The sequence below is a fragment of the Musca autumnalis genome, unplaced genomic scaffold (genome assembly GCF_047663935.1).
Source record: "Musca autumnalis isolate F117 unplaced genomic scaffold, ASM4766393v1 scaffold_3, whole genome shotgun sequence".
In the NCBI taxonomy this organism is placed as follows: domain Eukaryota; kingdom Metazoa; phylum Arthropoda; class Insecta; order Diptera; family Muscidae; genus Musca; species Musca autumnalis.
Genome location: NW_027411866.1, coordinates 40,721,576 through 40,744,599, shown reverse-complemented (window position 1 = coordinate 40,744,599; position 23,024 = coordinate 40,721,576). Strand labels below are relative to the sequence as shown.

Sequence of the window (23,024 nt, the reverse complement as noted above, 5' to 3'; positions counted from 1 at the left end):
GTTTTAACCGAATTATCTGTAATTTGAACATTTGACATTTGAAATTCTTAGTGGTCACCACACCTCTCCACCAAATATTGTCATGAAAGGTCGATGTATTGATAAAGCTCCAATATAAAAGTACCTCCCGATTTTCAGTAATTTGATGTTTTTAACTACAATATTAAACCGAACTAGCAGTAATTTGACATTTGAAGTTCTTAGTGGTCACAACACCTCTCCATAAAAAATTGTCAACATAGGTCCATGTTCGGATATAGCTCCCATATAACGGTACCTCCCAATTTTCAGTAATTGGCAATTTTAGCTAAAATTTTTTAACGAACTAACTGTAATTTGACATTTGAAGGTTGTAGTTGTCACCACACATCTGCATCAACAATTTTCAACATAGCCCCAATATAACGATACTTCCCGATTTTCGGTACTTTGAGGATTTTACTTAAAATGTTTAACCGAACGTAGATCCATGTTTTGTTATAGCCCCAAAACAAACCTCCCGATTTTCCGTACCTTAGCTTTATTTTTTGGACGAACTTTCTGTAATTTGAAATTTAAAAGCCAACAAAAATTGTTCACAAAAAGTTCATATTTTCGTATAGCCCACATACCTCCGAACTAGCTGTTAATGAAATTTGAAGTTCCCACGTTATGTACCGATTTTCGGTATTTTGAAGATTCTAGCTTCAATTTTTAACCGAATTAGGAGTTATTTGACATTAAAGACTCCCATCAAAAACTATAACATAGGTCCATGTTTTATTATAACCCCTATTTCTAGCCCACCAAAAATAGTTAGATATAGGCACCATAAAAAAGGGCCTACCGAATGAAACATTTTATGTACATTATCTGACATTTTAACGTACCCACTTAAAGTTGGGGACAGGAATGAAAACTAATTATTCCATTTTAGTTCAGATTATTTTATGGTGGAGGGTATGAAAAGTTCGGCCCGGCCGAACTTAACGCTTTTTTACTTGTTTTCTTTCACTTCCTTGGTTTTAAAAATAACAGTTTGACATTAATAGACAGAGAAGTTACTCTCTGTGCTTTCCATTTAACCCCTAGGTCACATTAAAGTTAAAGTGCACTCGGTACCTTTTTGTTATGGTTGGTGTAGAAGATTACAACAAGAACAACACAATAAATTTTTAATTTTTACCGCAAAGACCAACAAACTTTGTTGTTACAAAGTTAGTGGAAAATCGTGTAATTTTACATGATTTGAAATGGGTTAGAAGGCGGAGTTGCTGGGCAGGAATTTCCCGACATAGTTTTTGCAAGAAAAAAAAACTAACAAAATGAAGTGGATAAGTTGTACAATAATGAAGTCTAGCCATTGTAAAACTCAATGATAATGCTTATGGTACACTGAGGTTAAATTGTTGTATTTAACATTGGCAACAGTTTTACCATTGCTTGTTTCTTTTCTAACTGCAATTGCTGTTAGATATAAATGGAGTAACCGATTTTGTCCAAATATTGTACATCGTTATTTGTCATACAAATTTAGATCGAGTTTGTAATTGGACTATATCGATCGAGTTTTTCTGTTACTTCCCCCACAAAAGATGGAAAATTTATATTAAGTGCATCTTAAGGGGTTATGACCACTTACAAATTTTACAATACGGAAAATATATTGCATTAAATTTCGAGGCGATCGGACAAAAATTAGCAGAGATGAGAACGAAAAAAATTTAAAATTCATTGTGATTTGTATATAACATCGAAGTTTTAAACGCGGTTTTTTCGAAATGGAATTTTTGAATGCGGCTCGAATGTAGCTCGAAAACGGATGATCCGATCTTCATATGTTGTTGTGGGATTATTATGCATATAAAAAGCTTTTACTTAAGCGAAAACTGTTCAAATCGAAATTCTGACTTCGACAGTTGACAATTTTTTCAGTTCACAACTTAATGATCGCACAAAAACACATGCTGATCGTTTAATTCGTTTTCGAGCTACACTGTGCACCGCAAACTGCTTTGGTAAAAACAGTGTTTCGTAGGCTGCCATTTGTCAGAAAACTGTGCAATATTAAAAAAAAAAACAAATCCAAAAGTAGCTCAAGGTGTGATCTATCAGATGAAAACAATATCTTCAAACTAATTTATAGATTTCTTATAAAAAAATTCATGAAAAATGTCATTTTTCGTGCTCAATAAATGACCATAAACCCTAAAGGTCTGTTCGAGGATCGTTTTGAAAATTTCAGCGAAATACTTTTTTCGTGGGCACGTCTACACATCTAAAATAATGGCCCAACAGCTACAAAAAATCTCACGTTGGACTTGAGTGACTTTAGTTCTCCAAACCTTTGCCACGGTGCTCTTGAATCAAATTTAAATGGAAGGTGCTTACACCTGGGAAGTTTTTGCGGATTCTGAAACTACAATGTTCATAGATGAGAAAATTCCAAAAAAATCGCCGGAGCGCTTTTCAAATAAATCGCGATTCAAATTGACATTTTTAGGGGATGTTTAGGTTTTTGCGATTTTGCTTGGAAACATCAAGTCCTATCAAAATGGGAATAAAGAAAATGTTGTAGCTATCAAAATTCTCTACAAGACTGACCTTAATGATATTTTCGTAGGTTTTACAACTTTTGAGATATAGAAGTTGAAATTGGGACAATTCAAATTCAATTCAATTCTGTATCGTCTCCTTATAAAAAATGTCATGACTGCAATTTCCCAACTTAAATTTATATATTTAAAAAAATGGTACAACCTAGGACAAATTACATATGCCAGTCTTGTAGAGAATTTTCACAGCTATAAGATTTTCTCAGGTCCCATGCCGATAAGACTTGCCGTATTCAAGAAAAATCGCGAAACCCTAACAAAAAATCCTAAAAATGTAAACTGAGCTTCTTTATCTCATAAATGGTACAGCCTGAGAACAAATCATACACGTCAATCCTGTAGAGAATTTTCACAGCTACAATATTTTCTTTAGCTCCATTTCGATTGGACTTGCGGTTTCCAGGCAAAATCGTGAAAACCTAAAAAACACCTAAAAATGTGAATTTTAATAGCGATTTATTTAAAAATCCCTACAGCGATTTTTTCTTGTTTTTGGATTTTTCTCATCTATGAACAAAAATTTCCCCTGTGTAAGCGGTTTTCATTAAAAGTTAGTTAAGGCTCACCCTTCATGACATCGTTTTATAAGGGGGCGATACAGTCAGTGCACTGTCCCAATTTGAACTTTAATATCTCAAAAATGGTAAAACCTACCGTAAAGGTCAATCCTGTAAAGAATTTTTATAGCTACAACATTTTTTTCAGTCTAATTTTGATAGGGCTTGCGGTTTCTAAGCAAAATCGTGAAAACCGAAACAACCCCTAAAAATGTCAACTTGAATCACGATTTATTCAAAAAGCGCTCCGGCGATTTTTTTTGTACCAACGGAATTTGGTATAGAAAACATTATTGAGACATCATATTGAAATCGGTTCAGATTTGGATATATCGTTCATAATTTTCTCTGTCGAAGTTAATTGTTTTCTCAATTTAGTTGGTTGATACCGAACTTCCTTGAGAACATAGTTTAAATATTTTTCTTTTGACTAATTGGCCGAAACAGAGGCGGCATGAATCAAAGTTTGGTACTGTTGCCGTGTTCATAGCAGACTTCCGAAGCAAGTTTTCTTCCTTCACTATAATCCACATACTGTGTAGCTAGCTAACCATAAGCTTTCAAATTGTAATACACGACCTTTTGACCTCCAATTTTTTATCCATTTTTGGTTAAGGCGTGCACAAATATTATAAATTTGCTTTTTAACTTCCGTCATGAAGTTGTCTTTGACACCTCGATTAAATTTTGCAGAAATCCATTCTATAAGGAGTTTAGGTTTTCGCTGATTTTCCAACCAAAAATTAAAAATAAACCTACGAAATCAGGAAGTTGATTATATTTTTATTCGCAAGTATACGCAAAAATTCTTTTCAAAATCTGTTAGCCGACATTGTCACCTTTCACCAGATACATATTTTTACGAGAAAGCACCCTGAAGTCGAAAGTTCTACTCCAAAGAACACATGGACGATACCACAGACTACATCAAAAACCATCACTAACTGACACAATAAATTATTGACCACATCTAATATTACATTTACACTTTTAATAACAAACTTAATTTACATACCATTACCCGTATTTTCCATTTTTAAAAAATAGAAAATATCAACAGATCAGGTTTTGGCGCCATAATACTTAAATTGTTTAATTACGACTGAATGTCAGAAATAAACTGAATCTTAATTATGACATCTTTGGCAGCTTGGCATGTCGCCGTGGGTCGTTGCCAGATTGTAATTTTTTGGTTTTGGAGGTTTGAAAGTGTTAAGAATATAATTCCGTTATTATTTGATTTCAATCGCTGACTTCAAAAAAAGACTTTTTGCCTCAAAAACCTACCATTGGCCCCATCGTGCATTGTTGCAAAGTAGGTTGGGGTAAGTGGTCAAACAACGGAGATATCGCGAAAGTCGGTAATGCATTCCATTTTTGTAATCACGCTACAGGGCTCAATTTTGCCAGGATCGTCACAAATTTGGTGGTTAATAGGGCTTCCAAAGAGGAAGAAACATATTGAGTTTGTTGATGGTCGGATAATATTCAAGAGTCGGAATGGGCAAAAAAACGTATGTGGACAAAAATTCAAAGTTTTATTCATATGCGAATATCTTCGTTCTTAGTAGTCGTATTCCAAAAGGAAAGCCCGTCAACGGATGAGGAAAATATCACCTTTATTATGATGCAAAATAGGTTGGCGCACATCCCCCTTTCCTTTTTTATACCCTATACCACAATGTGGAAAAGGGTATTATAAGTTTGTTTTGGTAAAAATTCATGTAACACCGCGAAATATTCGTCGGAGACGAATTGAAGATTGGTATACCAATTTTCATATCTCGACGAGATAAAGCGATTTTGAGATGTGTGTCCGTCCGTCCGTCTGTCCATTATAAATTGTAATCAAACTCCAGGCCGCAATTATGGACCGATCATCACGAAATTTCATACCAGAATAGATTCCTGTTTTTATTGGTGATGATCGTGAAATACTTAGCGAGTGAAATGGACCAAAAACATAATATTTATCCAATTTTGTTGCGGCTCTGTAGGTCGCAATAATAGTTTGATCAACGCGAAATTTTAAACAAGGTAAGGGTATATGACGAAGAAGAAGCTTGAAATTTGAGATGATGATCAGATAATATTTAGATGGTAAAATGGACCAAAACTTTTGTGTGAAAATTGTGAAAATTTTTAATATACAGCTTATATCTTAATTCTTGGAAGTGACATTCCGGACAAGTGAGATATGCTTGAAAGTGGAACGCTTGACCTTTCAATTGATGCCAATTATGTTGGTGCGCATGATCAGATAATAGAGTTACAGCCTAATATATTCCGATAGTTGTTTGTAGTGTAATAATAAACTCGCTAGAAGTCGCAATACTACATCAATAGTCACGAAATTTTGCACCGGGTAAGAGTATAGGTCGAAAAAGATGCCTACAATTTTGAATGATGATCTGATATTCTTTAGCGGGTGAAATGGACCATTACTTTTGTATGAAAAATATAAAAATTTTATTTTTGGTCGAAATTTTAATTCCTTGAGGACATATATATTTCGCAAAGTAGCCTACATATGGGAAAAAACTAGATAACGGGCCTACTGCCTAATATATGATGGGTTCTGTGTAGAGAACCACATTTTTATCCCATGCTACATATTGTCTCGCCAAACACCACGAAATATTCGTCCTAGACCCCTTATTTGGTATGCCAAAATTCATATCTCTACGAGATAAAGCGATTTAGCAATGCGCGTCCGTCCGTCCACTAAAAATTGTAACGAATTTTTTAGTTTTTGCCGATGATCGGGAATGAAATGGACCAAAAACAAAATTTTAATCAATTTTGTAGCGACTCTGTAGGTCAAAATAATAACCCGCAAAATTTTAAACAAGTTTGAATTTTTGATGAAGAAGAAGCGTACAAACCAACGTGAAGATCAGATAATACTTAGCGGGTTAAATGGACTAAAACTTTTGTGTGAAATTGGTAAAAATTTCAATAACGTAGCGGTTAAACAACGGAAGTAGTAGTACTACATAAGTGGGTTTCATTACATTTTAGTTTGTGTGAACTAATTGTTCCTTTCCTGCTACAAAAATGTCTTTGTCATGCTAGATAACTTTTTGGTTTTGGTCATAAGTATTATACATTACATCTCTGATATTTGATAATTAAATTTTCACAATCATTGAAAAGAAGTTCCGTGGAGAGCGATTGTCCAGGGATAGTGGTATAGGGTATCCCATGGTCGGCTCCGTCCGACTATAGACCTTTCTTACTTGTTTTTATTTGAATTGTACTGACGAGTATCTCAGCTTTGGTTAGATGCGTTTCAATAAAGGTATTCTGAGCTTTAAAATGTTCCTAATTGTGTTACCAAATTTGGTGATGGATGTTGAAAAAGACACTGAGATATTTCAATTTCCAATTTATGGAATTGTATTTCCATGTCAGATATTTCTGCTTCTGTTGGACATATTCCAAGAAGAGAGCTTAATAATGAAGCTAAACCATTTTAGCTTTAAATTAATACAAAATGCGCCATTTATGGTAGATTATAAGAGTTATTGAAAAAAGGCTTTAAGCTAAGTTACGAGTGAAAAGCTTATGCACAGGAGTAGTGGCGTAAGGTATCGCATAGTCGGCCCCGTCCCGACTATAGCCTTTGCTCACTTGTTTGTTTAGCTGATAATGATTTTCCGGAAATAACTTTTGCTAGATCAATCGCCGCTACTGTTTCATAGTAACATCTTACTAAAATGATCCTTCCAGATTATAAGCTAAGTATCTGTATATGTTATCAGATTCCCATTATCGACTTTTCGAGTTACAACTATTAAAACAATTATTTCTGTAAACCACTCTCTGCATTTTTATACCCTTAGGTAGGTCCACGCTTTCGTATGGCCCTCATACAAAATGACGCGTGACGCGTCGTCGTTTTAAGGAATTTTTAAGATATTTGGCCCATTTTACCACCGAATTGGTTGTAATTTGGTACTTTGTGTCTCCAGAGGCCAAAAAATATTCCTACCAAAGTTGATTTATATAGGTCCACGTTTTGGTATAGCCCCCATATAAGGCCCCATATAAAGTACGCGTCATTTTAATATATTTTGAATGTATTAGACCCATTTGACCACAGAATTGGTTGCAAATTGGTATTTTGTGTCTTCAGAGGCCAGAAAACATTCCTACCAAAGTTGGGTTATATAGGTCCACGTTTTGGTATAGCCCCCACATAAGGCCCCTTATAAAGTACGCGTCATTTTAATGTATTTTGAATGTATTAGACCCATTTGACAACAGAATCGGTTGTAACTTTGTATTTTGTGTTTCCAGAGGCTAAGAAATATTTCTACCATAAAATGTTTATATAGGTCCACGTGTTGATATAGCCCCCATAATACAATATCTCCCGATTTTCGATATTTTGAACGTTTTAGCCTCATTATCACACCGAGAAGGCTGAAATTTGGTATTTAGTCTTCTTTAGGCGTATAAAATTTTCCCCCAGAATTTTTTAGGTATAGGTCCACGCCATCATATAGCCCCCATAGAACGGTACCTTCCGAATTTCGGTATTTTGAAGGTTGTGGCCACATTAATCCACCGAAATGGCTGAAATTTGTGGTGGAGGGTATAAAAAGTTCGGCCCGACCGAACTTAACGCTTTTCTTAATTGTTCTTTTGTCAGATGGTATAAATTCAATACGATTTTCCGAAAAATATCAATACATTTCCTTTCAAATGCTCAGTCCATTTAGGTACAATTTTTGATCTTCGTCTTAATCTTAATACAACATTTTTCTCGCATTTCATTCTGCCAATGTCTGCAGGGTCGCACTGTATTTGGATTTTTCTCTGACTCTACCGTTCGTAACATAAATATGGTGGTGCTTTTTAGTTTCAAATATTGATTTTGCGTTCGAAGGAAGCGGGCTATTACTTGCGAATTTTGCACATAACTTTAATGAGTTTAACGGTCAAATTGTAAAAGTGGTAAATAATTATATAATTCTTTGGTTATGAGTGACACACAGATTGACTGATCATCAAACCCCAGAAAAAACAACTTAAGTTCAGATTATGCAATTTCTCATAAGGGTTACTGATGGATCAAAGGTGATAGAAAAGGCTGCGTTGTCACCGTTGGTGCGAAGTTGCTAGACAAGACTGCGTTGTAGAAAATTTCTTCCATGAGAATACTAAATGCTCAAAAATATCAATATCTTTAAAATTTTTAGCTGATGAGTGATTCACTAAATGACTAGCCATCAAAGCCCAGAAAAAGTGGCCGAAGCCATAATCTGAAAACTTATCGGAAGTGTTCAAAATACTTTGAATCATAAAATTTTCCGCTATTATAGAAGTCATAATTTGCAATAAAATTTAACTACGTAATATCCTTCCAATTCCAAAGCTCAGGTGTAACAACAAACTCTTTAAAAATATAAACTCTAAACATCATAAAAAGTGGAACCAACAACAAGAGCTCCTCACATTACTACCGCAAGTGAAAAACAATCAAAGGAGAATATGTTTTGTTTGTTGCCGTCGTGGTTCGTATTCGCAGTTCATTTTTACATGTATTTCGTTTCCTACAACATTTATGAGGTCTAGGCAAACACCACAACCAGCAAAAAACATAGCGGAAGTAAGAACAACAGCTGTGTCTGTGTGGAAGGATCTTAAAAAAAACAAAACCAACTTGTGGCATAAAAAACTCAACCAGAAAAAATTCTCCTCTTTCCACCTAATGAGCTGGTATTCAATGGTACATTTGCAAAAGGACAATAAAAACTTGGTAATATATGGAAAAAGGATATGGTGGAAATGGTTTTACAATTTTTTATGATCTAGGCTCGTGAACGCCACAAATGGGAAAGAGAACAATGATAGAAATGTAATTACGGAAGAGGTTGTTATTGTTTTGGAATTTGAAATAATTGAAGAATATTTAAATATGTGTAATAGCAAATGCCTGTTACTTCGTTAGCAGAGTAGAAGATAAATAAGATCTATTGCTATTTTTTCCGATTTCATATGCTTCCAATTTGAATTTCCCAAACTCAGTTAATTTCAATTTTTTCCTTGGCGTTGGAGACCAGTCAATCAGTGAGCCACTCATCACTAAAGAATGTTAGAGATATTGATGTTTTTTCCATTTCGCACCCATCTAGGACGAATTTCCCAATACTTATTATAGGAAAATTTTTGGTGTTTTTGTTATGTTGACTTAATAACCAACTTGAGATCACTAATTTCAGATATGCCAAAAACATCCTCTTTGCTGCACTTCAAGGAACTAAAAATGTTGTTGGGTTTCAAATATTTGAAGCAACAAAAACTTGACTTTAACAGAAATAAGCACATAACATAAACATTATACGGTCCAACAATACAAATTTAGGTTAAATATTAACTTACCAATTAATCAACGCACATCATAGCTTGTACCACTAAGTGCACCATAGTAGTGCTTCGGCCGCTAAGGGCAATGTGAATGGATGGGCACTGTTACCCAAGCGCTTGAATAAAGCTTACTGGAAATTGGATAAAAATAAAAAAGAGTAAAATGTGAAAAACAATTTTTATAATTACAAATTATGTATAAAAAAACATGTAAAAAGCGTTAAGTTCGGCCGGGCCGAACTTTTTATACCCTCCACCAGGAAGTACAAATTAGTTTACTTTCCTTCCCGTCCACAATTTTAAATAGAGATATTTGGAGACCATGGAAACCAAAATGTCTATAAAAGGTCAGAAAATAAATCAAAAAAGTTCTTTAATCGGGCGCCCTCTTTATAACGGAACGTACCGTTATATGGGGGCGTTAACGAAACATGGACCTATGTTGAAAATTGTTGGTAGAATATTTTTGTGACAACTGGAAGCCTTAAACGTCAAATTGCAGATACAGTATAGTCTCGATAATCCGGACAACGCACATTGGGCCCAATGGCAGGTTTCTGAGGCAAAAAGTCTATTTTTGAAGTCATATATTTGTATAAAATAGTAACGGGATTAGATTCTTAACACTTTGAGCCACTTAGAAACAAAATCATTTCAACATGGCAACGTTTCATGGCCATATACCGGGCTGTCAAAGATATTGCATCTTACATTGTAAAATTTTATAAAAATGTATCAAACGAAGAACAAATTTGTTTTGCTCGACAATTAAAAACCGCTAACTTAATAAACAGTTTTTTTAATGGATAACACGTGCAAAGGTATGTAAATTTATATTCTGATTAAGAATTGAAATAAGTTAGTCTTGGTAAGGAATATTTGATGTAGACTTGTGGTGTATTTTTTGTGTAGTTTATATGGTTTTTGGAATAGAACTCTCGGTATTGCGACGTATTGTCGAAACTATATATGGTAGCATGGGGCGCCTGTGCCACTTTTTTTTGTATGTGCTCTAGTTTCAACACCGTTCAAGATTTTTTTGACTTTATTTTTTTATAAAATATTAATGGGTGTATACTATCAAATTCAAAATTAAACATGATTCAATTTATTTATTTTTAAATTTTTTTCAATAATTTTCAATGTGTCCAAAAGTGGCAAAGCCGCCCCACCCATGGGGCGCCTTTGCCATGGGGGTGGGGCAGCTTGGCCAGAAGAAAAAAAATCACTTTTTTGGTATTATGTTATTTATTCAAAAAGAAAATGCAACTAAATAAATATAATATAGCATATATTTCAAGAATTCATTTGTACAGTTATTACATACAAATTAAAAATTCACAAAAACTCCTTATTGAACTAAAAATGCACTGTCGACCTAATTTTTGGAACTTTGTTGAAGCAAGGTGCCTGAAAACTTTACAAAATACTTTACCCACATGACTGTCCGAGATTTCCTGATAGGTAGAGCCAACTATAAACTGAAAAACTCAAGTGCAATGCTAATACCGCTGTGATTTAATACGGCTTTATGGACGTCGACTAAGCGGCAAATTTGTACTCCGTTTTTGGAAGAACGTCAAAATATTATAATTATGATATTTAACAGGGAAATATCTGTCCTAATAAAGGAAAAAATTTCAGCTTTTTCTGCGGTCAGCATAGGCCGATATTTTATTTTTATTTCAATATCTACCCACGGTGCTCTTGAATCAAATTTAAATGGAAGGTGCTTACACCTGGGAAGTTTTTGCGGATTCTGAAACTACAATGTTCATAGATGAGAAAAATCAAAAAACAAAAAAAATCGCCGGAGCGCTTTTTAAATAAATCGCGATTCAAGTCGGTATTTTTAGCGGTTGTTTAGGTTTTTGCGATTTTGCTTGGAAACCGCAAGTCCTGTCAAAATGGAAATAAATAAAATGTTGTAGCTATCAAAATTCTCTACAAGATTGACCTTAATAATATTTTCGTAGGTTTTACAACGTTTGAGATATAGAAGTTGAAATTGGGACAATTCAAATTAAATTCAATTCTGTATCGTCTCCTTATAAAACAATGTCAGGGCTGCAATTTCCCAACTTAAACTTATATATCTAAAAAAATGGTGCAACCTAGGAAAAATTACATAAGCCAGTCTTGTAGAGAATTTTCACAGCTATAAGATTATCTCAGGTCCCATGCCGATAAGACTTGCCGTATTCAAGCCAAATCGCGAAACCCTAACAAAAAAAACCTAAAAATGTAAACTGAGCTTCTTTATCTCATAAATGGTACAGCCTGAGAACAAATCATAAACGTCAATCCTATAGAGAATTTTCACAGCTACAACATTTTCTTTAGCTCCATTTCTATTGGACTTGCGGTTTCCAAGCAAAATCGTGAAAACCTAAAAAAACACCTAAAAGTGTGAATTTTGACCGCGATTTATTAAAAAATCCCTACAGCGATTTTTTCTTGTTTTTGGATTTTTCTCATCTGTGAACATTGCTGTTTCAGAATTCACAAAAACTTCCCCTGTGTAAGCGGTTTTCATTAAAAGTTAGTTAAGGCGCACCCTTCATGACATTGTTTTATAAGGGGGCGATACAGTCAGTACATTGTCCCAATTTGAACTTCAATATCTCAAAAATGGTAAAACCTACGAAAATACTATAAAGATGAATCTTGTAGAGAATTTTCATAGCTACAACATTTTCTTCAGTCTCGTTTTGATATGACCTGCGGTTTCTAAGCAAAATCGTGAAAACCTAAACAACCCCTAAAAATGTCAACTTGAATCGCGATTTATTTAAAAAGCGCTCCGGCGATTTTTTTTTTCGATTTTTCTCATCTATGAACATTGTAGTTTCAGAATCCGCAAAAACTTCCCAGGTGTAAGCACCTTCCATTTAAATTTGATTCAAGAGCACCGTGTACCTTTAACATGTATAGATGGAACATTGGCATCATGTCCCCTGTAATATGCAACTTATCTCCTGAAATCGGTGTCAAATTACAAATACACAAATTTTCTATTGACATGTTGTACTGTCGAATGATCAATAGTAAGAAATTTGAGCTTTTATTAAAGCGGTTCAATTTGCCTGTGACCTCTAAAAGTAGTTTTCGCTTTATATCTTCCTATACAACAAAGATATTATTAGGAATTAAAGTGTAGTCGTAACGGATCAAAAATAGAAATATAAAGCATTTAAAATATCCTCTTAAGTATACTTTAAATGCAGATCATTTTAGTAATGAAGGTGTTTCACTTTCAGTGTGACCAACTGTATAAAGGTGTTTTTTCACAAAGTCATGCACTCCCGTTGGTATTGGCGCCAAAGATTTTTGGCCTCATGACAAAAGAGTTCATTTTGCCAGTCTCAGAACCTGCAAACCGTTTAGAAATTCGTCTTAGGTAGTGCACATGTTTTAAGATTTTGTTTATGGAGATCATAGGTACATTTTGTTGTTTTCCGGGAATTTTAACGGTACCTGAGAAAAAAGAACATAGATTTTTTAGTTTGTTTCTATTTCGTATGTTCCATATTGAAATCTTAGATATTAATTTGTTTGAATTTCGAATGGTTTGCCATCGTTGAACCTGAACCCTCACACTTCTAACGTTGAAGATGAAATTTTTTTGTTTTTATCTGTTGTAATCACTCTAGCGTTCGCAATAATGAGCTAGAGCGCCATAGTTTCGCACCCCCATATAACGGCACCTCCCGATTTTCGGTGTTTTGGGGATTTTAGCTACAATTTTTAACCGAACTACCTGTAGTTTGATGTCTGAGGTTCCCTGGGGTCACAAAACATCTCCACCGAAAACTGACAACATAGGTCCACTTTTTGGTACAGCTTCCATATAAAGGTACCTCTTAATTTCTGGTATTTTGAGGATTGTGGCTATATTTTGTGACCCAACTACCTAGTGGTAACAAAACATCTCCACAAAAAACTGTCAATATAGATCCATGTTTTGGTATAGCCCACATATAACTCCCGATTTTCGGAATTTTGACAATTTTGAGTTCTCCACCCACACTTTGATTTATCCCCATATTCCGTTTTAGTTCAGAAATTAACGCTTCTTAACTTGTTCTTACTTATAAACCAATTTTATTACTAAAAGCAAAAAACGTCAAGAATTTAAAGCTCAAGTTTGGAATAAACAATGTCCGCAATATCGTGGAAAGAAAAATGTCTGATGTCCGGATTACAGAGGGTACAATGTTAACAATTGTGGTGTTCGTATTAATTTATTTTCGATATCTTTATTATAGTAAAAATGTTCCACAATACATTACATGTAGGGGGCTCTTTACAATTATAAGTATTCCCATGTCATCCTGTCATACGAATTTGTTTCATAAAGGAACAGTCAATAATCATACTAGCTGTCAAAATACATTATTATGAATGAAGTCACATAAAAAAGGCGTAAAACCTTAGTAATCGAAATCTAAGCGAATTTTGACGACTGATAGAACCAGGGCTTCGGAGTCGAGGTATTTTTGGCTCGACTCCGACTCCAAGCCATTTTTTTCACGACTCCGGCTCCGAGTCGGCTCCGAGGGTAAATTCCTATACCACTAAAATGAATAAAATGTGGACAAATGTTTAACCTTTTCCTATATTTGGGCCAATTTAGGCTAATATGTTTGTTTTTTAATGGTTTTATTTAGCTTACCCCGTTTGTTTTATTATTTATTCTTGGATCAAATTTAGTAATTCAAATTTCACCCTCTTCTTGTCAACCGATTAATCTGAAATTTTGTATACACTTTGGATTTTGGTGACAATACAATTATGTTTATTCATTATCATTATAAATTCAAGATGGCCGCCGCTACAAAATGGCGGATAACGTAGGTTTTATCAATCCCATCAATATGGGTATCAAATGAAAGGGCTCAACAAGCAGAATACAGTACACTATAAAAAATTGAAATCCAAGACGGCGGCCGCTACAAAATGGCGGATAACGTAGGTTTTATGAATCCCATCAATATGGGTATCAAATGAAAGTGCTCAACCAGTAGAATACAATGTACTATATAAAATTAAAAACCAAGATGGCGGCCTCTACAAAATGGCGGATAACTTAGGTTTTATCAATCCCATCAACATGGGTATCAAATGAAAGGTCTCTACAAGTAGAATACAATTTACTATGCAAAATTGAAATCTAAGATGGCCGCCGCTACCAAATGGCTGATAACAATTTTTTATAAATCCCACCAATATGGGTATCAAATAAAAGGGCTTGACAAGAAGAATACAGTGCACTATACAACCTCAATATTTAAGATGGCCACTAAATGGCGTATAATTAAGATTTAAATTTAGAAATTGAATCTGTAATTTAGGTATCTGATTAATCCAGCCTGAATCCACCACCCAAGTCAAGATTTTTTATCGTGTTGAGGACTGTGTGGCGTTAGGGTGGCTAAAAATGATACGTCGTTAGCGGTACACCACCCAAGTTAAGGTGAAAGGTTAAAACGCGCCGAGAACTGTATGGCATTAGGGTGGATAAAAATGATATGTCGTTAGCGTTTTCCCCTCAAGACTCAGGCTCATCTTGTTGTACATAGCCTTGCCTCTTTATTGGACCTCTGGGGGGGTCGACCGTTTAAATGTCCATTACTCGTGGGAACAAAATGGTAAAAAAATATATAAAAAATACAAACACAAATAAAACAGAAACTGCAACACAACGTAAACGAAGGCTTCAAAAAGCGAAAGAAAAGTATAAAGCAAAACGAGCTTAAGAAAGTGAAGGTGATAGTAATAGTCGGTTACAGAAACGACGGGAACAATTAGCGTCAAAAACACCTGAGCAATATGAGGCCAGTTTAAAAAAGCAACGTCAGCGATATACACAAATGACGGCGTCAGAAACGCCTGAAGAATATGACGCCAGGTTAACAAAGCAACGTGAGCGATACACACAGATGATAGCGTCAGAAACGCCTGAAGAATATAAAGCCAGGTTAACAAAACAACGGGAGCGATACACACAGACGTGTGTTGCCTTTAATACTATCATGGGCTTCTACAATACATAAAATGCAGGCCAGCACTGTGGATCACGCAGTCGTATACATAGGTGCGAAACTGTTTGAGGAAGGTCAAGCCTACGTGGCTCTTAGTAGAGTAAGATCTTTGCAGGGACTACATATAGAGGAGTTGGACTGCAATAAACTAACGGGCAAGAAACCTTGCAATAATGAAGCACTAAATGAATTAAACAGAATGCGAAATAAAAACTAAAAACTAGAAAATAAAAATAGGTAAAAAAACTTTTTAAGTAAAACGGTTTTATGTTAAACATTTATGTTAAACATACATTGCAATGTTTAAGATAAATGTACTAAAAACCAAAAAATAATAAAATAGATACAGTCGTGGGAATTATAAACATATGCATAGACTAGACTAAAATAAAACCGTGGGGCACGCCAATTGTCTACAACCGTTGATTAAAATGTTTGTTTTGTAATGTTACACTATAATTAGGCAGTTGTTCAACCGACAACGATGGACGAGTGATAAGTAGGGCTAGAATGTGGAAACAAGCTAGCAAGCTCGATTATAAGCGAGTTTTAGGGTTTCATAGTGGTGAGCGATTAAAGACAAACTACGAGCAGTGAAACGATTCCTCCCCAGCCAGCAGTGTGAATGTCCAACGATAAACTAGTTGAAACATCTCTTTTATTTACATGGAGTGTATAACTATTGGAATTTCCATGAGCAAGAAAATAGTAAGTAATTTCCTCACCGTCTGCGGGCCAACTGCCTAACGACGAATTAAACGATTCTTCTATCGCACATTAAGTCGATAATTTGTAGAAAATTGACGTGCCCCACGGTTTTATTTTAGTCTAGTCTATGCATAGGTTTATAATTCCCACGACTGTATCTATTTTATTATTTTTTGGTTTTTAGTACATTTATCTTAAACATTGCAATGTATGTTTAACATAAATGTTTAACATAAAACCGTTTAACTTAAAAAGTTTTTTTACCTATTTTTATTCCTAACATATTCTGTAGAATATTCATTAATTCTCACCCACAGAACATAAATATGAAGTAACATTCATATTTATATTATATCTACTGAAACTATATTGAAAAATATCAACAAAATACAACTTAGAAAGTTTTTGTCAGATTTACTTTTTTCCCGAGTATATTCTGGAAGGAACTTTTCCCCGTGCGATAATGTTTACACCTTCAAAATATTTGAAAATGAGGGCCAATACAAATCTAAAAACTGAATGCCGCCAACATGATAAGCAATTCATGACCAGGTTTTAAAATGGATGTAAGCCAAAATTTTACAGAGCTTCTATGTTTTTTGAAAATCGCCGTCTACAAAAACTTGTTTTTCTAAAAGCGTTTTGTGGTGCTCGAAAATTAATAAACCGTTTGTCATATATTTTGTGGGCTTATCAAGGACATACAAATCTAGTACCATCCATTTTGTAACAAGTTTTAGATTTTACAAAAATGGTGGACAAAAAAGTCAACATTTACATTTTTGGTTTAAAAAACTGACGTTTTTGATCATAAAGCAAGCAAAAATTTGAAAAATAATCTCGATCGACGAGATTTTAGATTTTGATGTCCTTACTAGATTTTTATTCAATCATCTTATAATAAAGATTTTATCTAATTGTAAAAGCTCTTCAAAGTAGGATAAGGAATATCAAGTTGTTAAAAAATCATAATCTAGTAACCATCCGTATTTCATACATAGGTAATAACTTTACGAAATGTACCGAAATACATAAACATACGGATTTTTTGAGAAAGGACAATGAAAACGTGCCAATATGGATTTTTGGAACTTACTTAAAATTCTCGGAGGAACATTTTTGTAGAATTTCTTCATGTAGAAAATCTTGTCTTGTTTTTCTTTTTCAGTTAAAAAACAAAATGGACATGGAAGGAACTGAGCTATAAGGTCAAAATATTCTACAAAAAGATTCCTCATTCTATTAAACTGAAAACATGTCATCTCAAAGTGATGAAACCATATCTTCAAACAAAGCTATAAAGCATTTTTTCAGTCCTCAGAAATATCAGCTATGGGATCCTTTGGGTTACTTAATATACTCAATATTGGCTTTCATTCCCAAAGGGAATTTGTCACCCCCTAGACCGTGACTTCCATTTGGTGTTACAGTGTAATCAGTAGGATATCCGAAGATATCACAATGTCTTTCGACGGAGTCCAACAGGTCTTTTAATAGAAGACAAGGATGATTTCTCACAAAAGACAAGATGAAAATACCAGTAGACCTATGTGAGAAGACCAGTAGGTCTTTACTTTTGCTTGCAAAAAATTTAAGGATCAATTGGATCAAAAATATTTTCCACACGCATTTTGTAATCAAAATAGGATAGTAAATATCCTGTGAATCGTCCTCTAACTACCGTTCGCTTATATGTTTTCTTATAGATTTCTTTTCAAATAAATAATGTTTTTTGAAGAAAATTGGATTGCCGAATTTAATGTTATATTTCTATAACGTAGAAAAAAATTGCCCGGAGTCGGAGTCCAGTTATTTTTCTCGACTCAGACTCCGACTCCAGCAAAATTGCTCGACTCCGACTCGTAGACTCCGACTCCGAAACCCTGGATAGAACACGTTGATAAAAATTAATCTTAAAAACAAGAATTGGTTAAAAACTCTTTGTGTAATTTTTTTGAGTCATGGTTTATGAACCATATTCTGACACCGCAGCGTTATAGAAGACCAAAAATAAGAAGACACGTGTCCCGTCGTTTTTCCCTATCATGCTTCTATCCACTTTCGCGGTTATGGGCCCCCAAAGACCTGAGGCATTGATGTCAAAAGAGATCATATTATAAGGCTCAAAACTTCTAAACCGCTAAGAATTTGAGTTTATTTATGGAAGCAAAGCTGTAGCTCTTAAAGAATAATAATTGTGAACACATAAAATCCATTCAACCCCATCTTGAAGGTCAAAATCGTCAAGGTCAAATTTCTCTTATAATTTTTTCTCGGATTTTAAGCTACAGATATCAAACCGATCAGAATTGTAGCAAACAACCATCAAAAAAAATTTACCTTAGATCTACATAAACAAATTTGTAGAACATGCGAACTCTGTAGAAATGGTTCTTAATGGCCAAAATATCAATAAAATTGCGATTTTTATCCTCTTTTCTCGATTTCTGCTCTGTAGATATTAAATCATTGAAAATTCATGAAAATAATTAATCACATTAATGTAGCAAAAATATCACTTAAAAACTTTATAGAATATAAGAAATGTCTATGGACGCACCTTAATGGCGAAAATAACGAAAAACTTTTGAAAATATTCGATTTTTATACTTTTTTCTCCGATTCTGGTCCACAGATAGCGAATCGCGCAAAAATTAAGAATGCAGTCGACAACAATTTCCACCATGCTTCTATGTAACATTCCCATTTTAGAAAAATTATAAAGCCTTAATTAAAAATCCCTCATAATAATGCTAAACAAAAAATTAAAATTTGAATATAGACTTTAAATTACCGAAAAACATACAGACCATTATTGGCGGTCATTTCATGTAAACACTTTTCATGATGTAACCAGACAAAGAATTACTAAAATATGTCAATTTGTTCAAAAGTTACAGAATTTTGAGCAGTAAAAAAGCTGGCAAAGCTGCCCCATGTATATGGTGGCAAAGGCGCCCCATGGGCAATAATTTTAATAAATTTAAAACAAATTGGTCATCTTTATTTATTTTTACACAAACACTTTATATTCTTGTTCACAAGAAATGATCTTTTAATAGTTTAATAAATCTTTTTGATATTTTGAAAGGTAAAACACTATATCGCAGAATGTACTTGCGGTAAAAATTTTTCACAGAGTTATAAAATACACTCCACAACGTGATTTTTTATTCACTGTTAAAATAAAACTGTCAAAGTTCGGAAGGTGAAAGATTATCGATAAATACATAATTCGTCGATTAATGATGTTTAAAAATAAGTAATAGTTTTCCCGATAATCACGGTTGGCCAAGCCGCCCCAGTGGCACAGCCGCCCCATGTTACCATATGTGTGATAGAAGGTAATAGTTAGTACTATATGTGTAGAAAATTGCATGTCCGTATGGATCCCAACACTTATAGATAAATACTTACAGATAGCGTGGCACTTAAAAATTTCGATATTTTTAATTATTGGTCTAGGCTGGGAGTGGGACTTGTTCATATGACACAATCCGCCAAATTTGATAGTAATTTTTATCGAGTTGTACCAATCATTGAAATCTTTTATCTTCAAGCTCTCTAAATTTAGTAACTGGGACTATATACACCTACTAAATTTAAAAATCTTAACCTGTAATTATAAAGCTTTAAAAAAATCGGACACGATCGCTGTATTCTACTTCAAAAACATCCATTAATGATAGATATCAGAATTACTCTTGTATTGAGTTCCAATACTTCTAATAATCTCAGAGATTTCGCGTTTGGCTATCACCCATTGTGGGGGTGGTCCCCCGTCCCCTACATTTTTCGTTATAAAAACTCCCTTCCAATATATTTTCAAACCTAACGAATCTACAAATGAAATTTTAGCCAAATCGGTCCACGCATTTCCGAGAAGTTCTATTTCGAACATCATGGCAGACCTGAAGATTTTTTTGTATATATATATATATATATATATATATATATATATATATATATATATATCTGAACCGATTAGAACCATATTTTCCAGATTAGAACCATATTGAACAGAACTTACCAAATCAAATTTTAAAGCGATCGGATGCAAATTGTGTCATTTGCGCGGCTTAAATATAAAATCGAATAAAATCGGATGAAACATATATGTGAAAACTATATCTATATCTGAACCGATTCCCACCAAATTTTGCAGATGCGTTTTTATGCTCATTAAAAATATTGGAACGAAATTTAAAAGGTCCAGCTGCTTTCAGTGACTTGTTGCCTCAAAAACCTGTCATTGGGCCTAATGTGCAACGCGGTAATCCGGACACTAAAATTTTTTACATTGTATACTCGGTAATCCGGACATCCAATATTTTTCTGACCTCGACAATCCGGACATCAGTATATTTTCTCTATTTTGAACATTATATTTTTATTTATTTCATTGAATTTTTCATTCTTATCAATAGCAATCGTATATAAATAAGAAAAATTAAGTTTTTCAGAGTTTTAGGTCCAAATTTCTTTTGGGCTAGCCATAGTTAAATCAGTTATACAGTCAGGAATATGTCGATATGGAACTATCTGAATTTGTCAAATGAAGTAACAGTATTTAAAACCTGTGATGGGTAGCATAGTTCCCTGAAAAATCGGTCTTGCGTGTTTTCATCGGCTAAAATATATTCACCATAATGAGAGGAGTGCACTTGAATTCTGAAGTTTTATCGTGAGTCTTAAGAAGCTCATGTCCCATGGACAAGGGAAATGGTTATATCGTAACTTTTCAACAAAAGAGCATTAGCTCAAAATTTCTTATTTTTCAGTAAAAACAAAACCTGTTGATATTTCTAGTAACTCTGAAGACATGAAGATTGGTGTACCGGTACTTTGTGACGAAAGAGTAGACAAAATAATGGAGATTTTGACAGTGGGTGGAGTTGAGCATTATGTATTGTTTTTTAATAAAAAGTGAAAATTTCAATAATGTTTGTAAATCGGCTATGAATTTTTATTATCGACAAAAACTATGAATAAATACTCGTAAACATTACTTGTAGAGAAGTTTTAGACGACAAACATACTCACGATATGTCACCTAAATTACTCTGGAGGAAAAGAGGAAATAATTTGGTAGCCAGGAAAGCTGCTCCCAGTTTTAAAATGGTCTCAACCCGTCACATTTGCTTAATAAGAATTCGTTCACCTTATATATCAAATTATTATCTATTAAACGTCCCTTAATAATGATTTAAGCTTACAAAATTATAAGTTTTTGTTACTACGCAGTAATCCGGACAATTCGATAATCCGGACACCGCCGAAACATGTGGTGTCCGGATTATCGAGATTATATTTCTATCAAAAAGTTTGCTAAAATCCTCAAAATACCAATAATAGGGAGGTACCGTTATATGGGGGCTATACAAAAAAAGGATCTATGTTGACAATTTTTGGTGGTGATCAGGGAACCCCAAACGTCAAGTTACAGGTAACTCGGTCAAAAAATTTTGCTAAAACCCTCAAAACACATCAAATGTAAAATTTCAGGTAGCTCGGTCAAAAAAATTTTGCTAAAACCCTCAAAACACCGATAATCGGGAGGTACCGTTACATGGGGGCTATAACAAAACAAGGACCTATGTCAAAAACTTTTGGTGGAGAGGTTTTGTAACAACTGGGAGCCTCAACCGTCAAATTACATGTACTTCTTTCAAAAAGGTAGCGAAAATCCTCAAAATATCGAAAATCGGGAGGTACCGTTATATGGAGGCTTACAAAACATGGGCATAAGAGTATGTTAAAAATTTTTAGTGGAGTTTGTGCCCACTGGGAACCTTAAATGTTGAAATTCAGGTAGTTCGGCCAAAAAAATTTAAAAAAACCTTCATAATACCGAAAATCGGGAGGTACCGTTATATGGGGGCTATACCAAACGTGGACGTATGTTAACGATTTGTAGTGAAGATATTTTGTGACCACAAGGAACATCAAATGTTAAATTACAAGTAGTACGGCCAAAAAATTTAGCTAAAACGCCCAAAATACCGAAAATGTTGACTACCGTTATATTTTGGCTATACCAAAAGATTGGCCGATCTAGCCAATCTTCGAACTTAACATGCTTATGGCAAAAAGACTCTTGGGTGCAAAAATATAGCTTTCTGGCTCAGATATCGAGGACGCTAGATTGATTATAACAGACGGACAGACGGGCATAGCTATATCGAATCAGAATTTTATCCTGATCAAGAATATATATACTTTTATCGTCGCAAATGATTATTTCAATGCGTTACAACCGGAAAAACAAACTTAGGGTATATTAAGTTTGTTTTCCGGTTGTGTGGTGGAGGGTATAAAATATAAATATTATTTGTGTCATCAGTCAGATTAAATTACTTTCGGCCGTGTGTAAGTGTCCAGTGTTGTCATTACAACGGTCATTACGGAAATCAGTTATTTTAATTGAACGAAAATGAGTGGTTTTTAATAAAAAAGGGTCTAAATATTTGCAATGCGTTCTTAAGGTTTCTGGTTAATTTTTTTGGATTTTAAAAGAAGTCCGATGCAAGTTATAAAATAATAAGCTGTTTAAGATGTTATCTATATACACTCCTCGTCAGTAGAATAGAACACCTACATTTTTGTTAATGTTAGCTTATTTATCCCAAAACGAATGAATCTGCGTTTTTTAGTCTTGTGGGGATTTAAAGTCTATGATGTTACGTATCAAACACAGAAAAAATTTTGTTTCTAGCTCTTCGCGAAATGATTTTCTGATCAATTTT

The 23,024-nt window shown here is 34.2% G+C and overlaps 1 protein-coding gene across 4 annotated transcripts in view; it reads right to left on the bottom strand.

Moving 5' to 3' along the window:
* The window catches only part of LOC141396711 (uncharacterized), a 253,927-nt gene that overhangs the window by 34,434 nt on the left and 196,469 nt on the right, over positions 1 to 23,024 (bottom strand). For all 4 annotated transcript variants that reach the window (XM_073972348.1, XM_073972344.1, XM_073972345.1 and 1 more), the window contains one exon: positions 9,542 to 9,657. The gene's annotated coding sequence lies outside the window, so the exon portion shown is untranslated. The remainder of the gene's footprint in view (positions 1 to 9,541; positions 9,658 to 23,024) is intronic.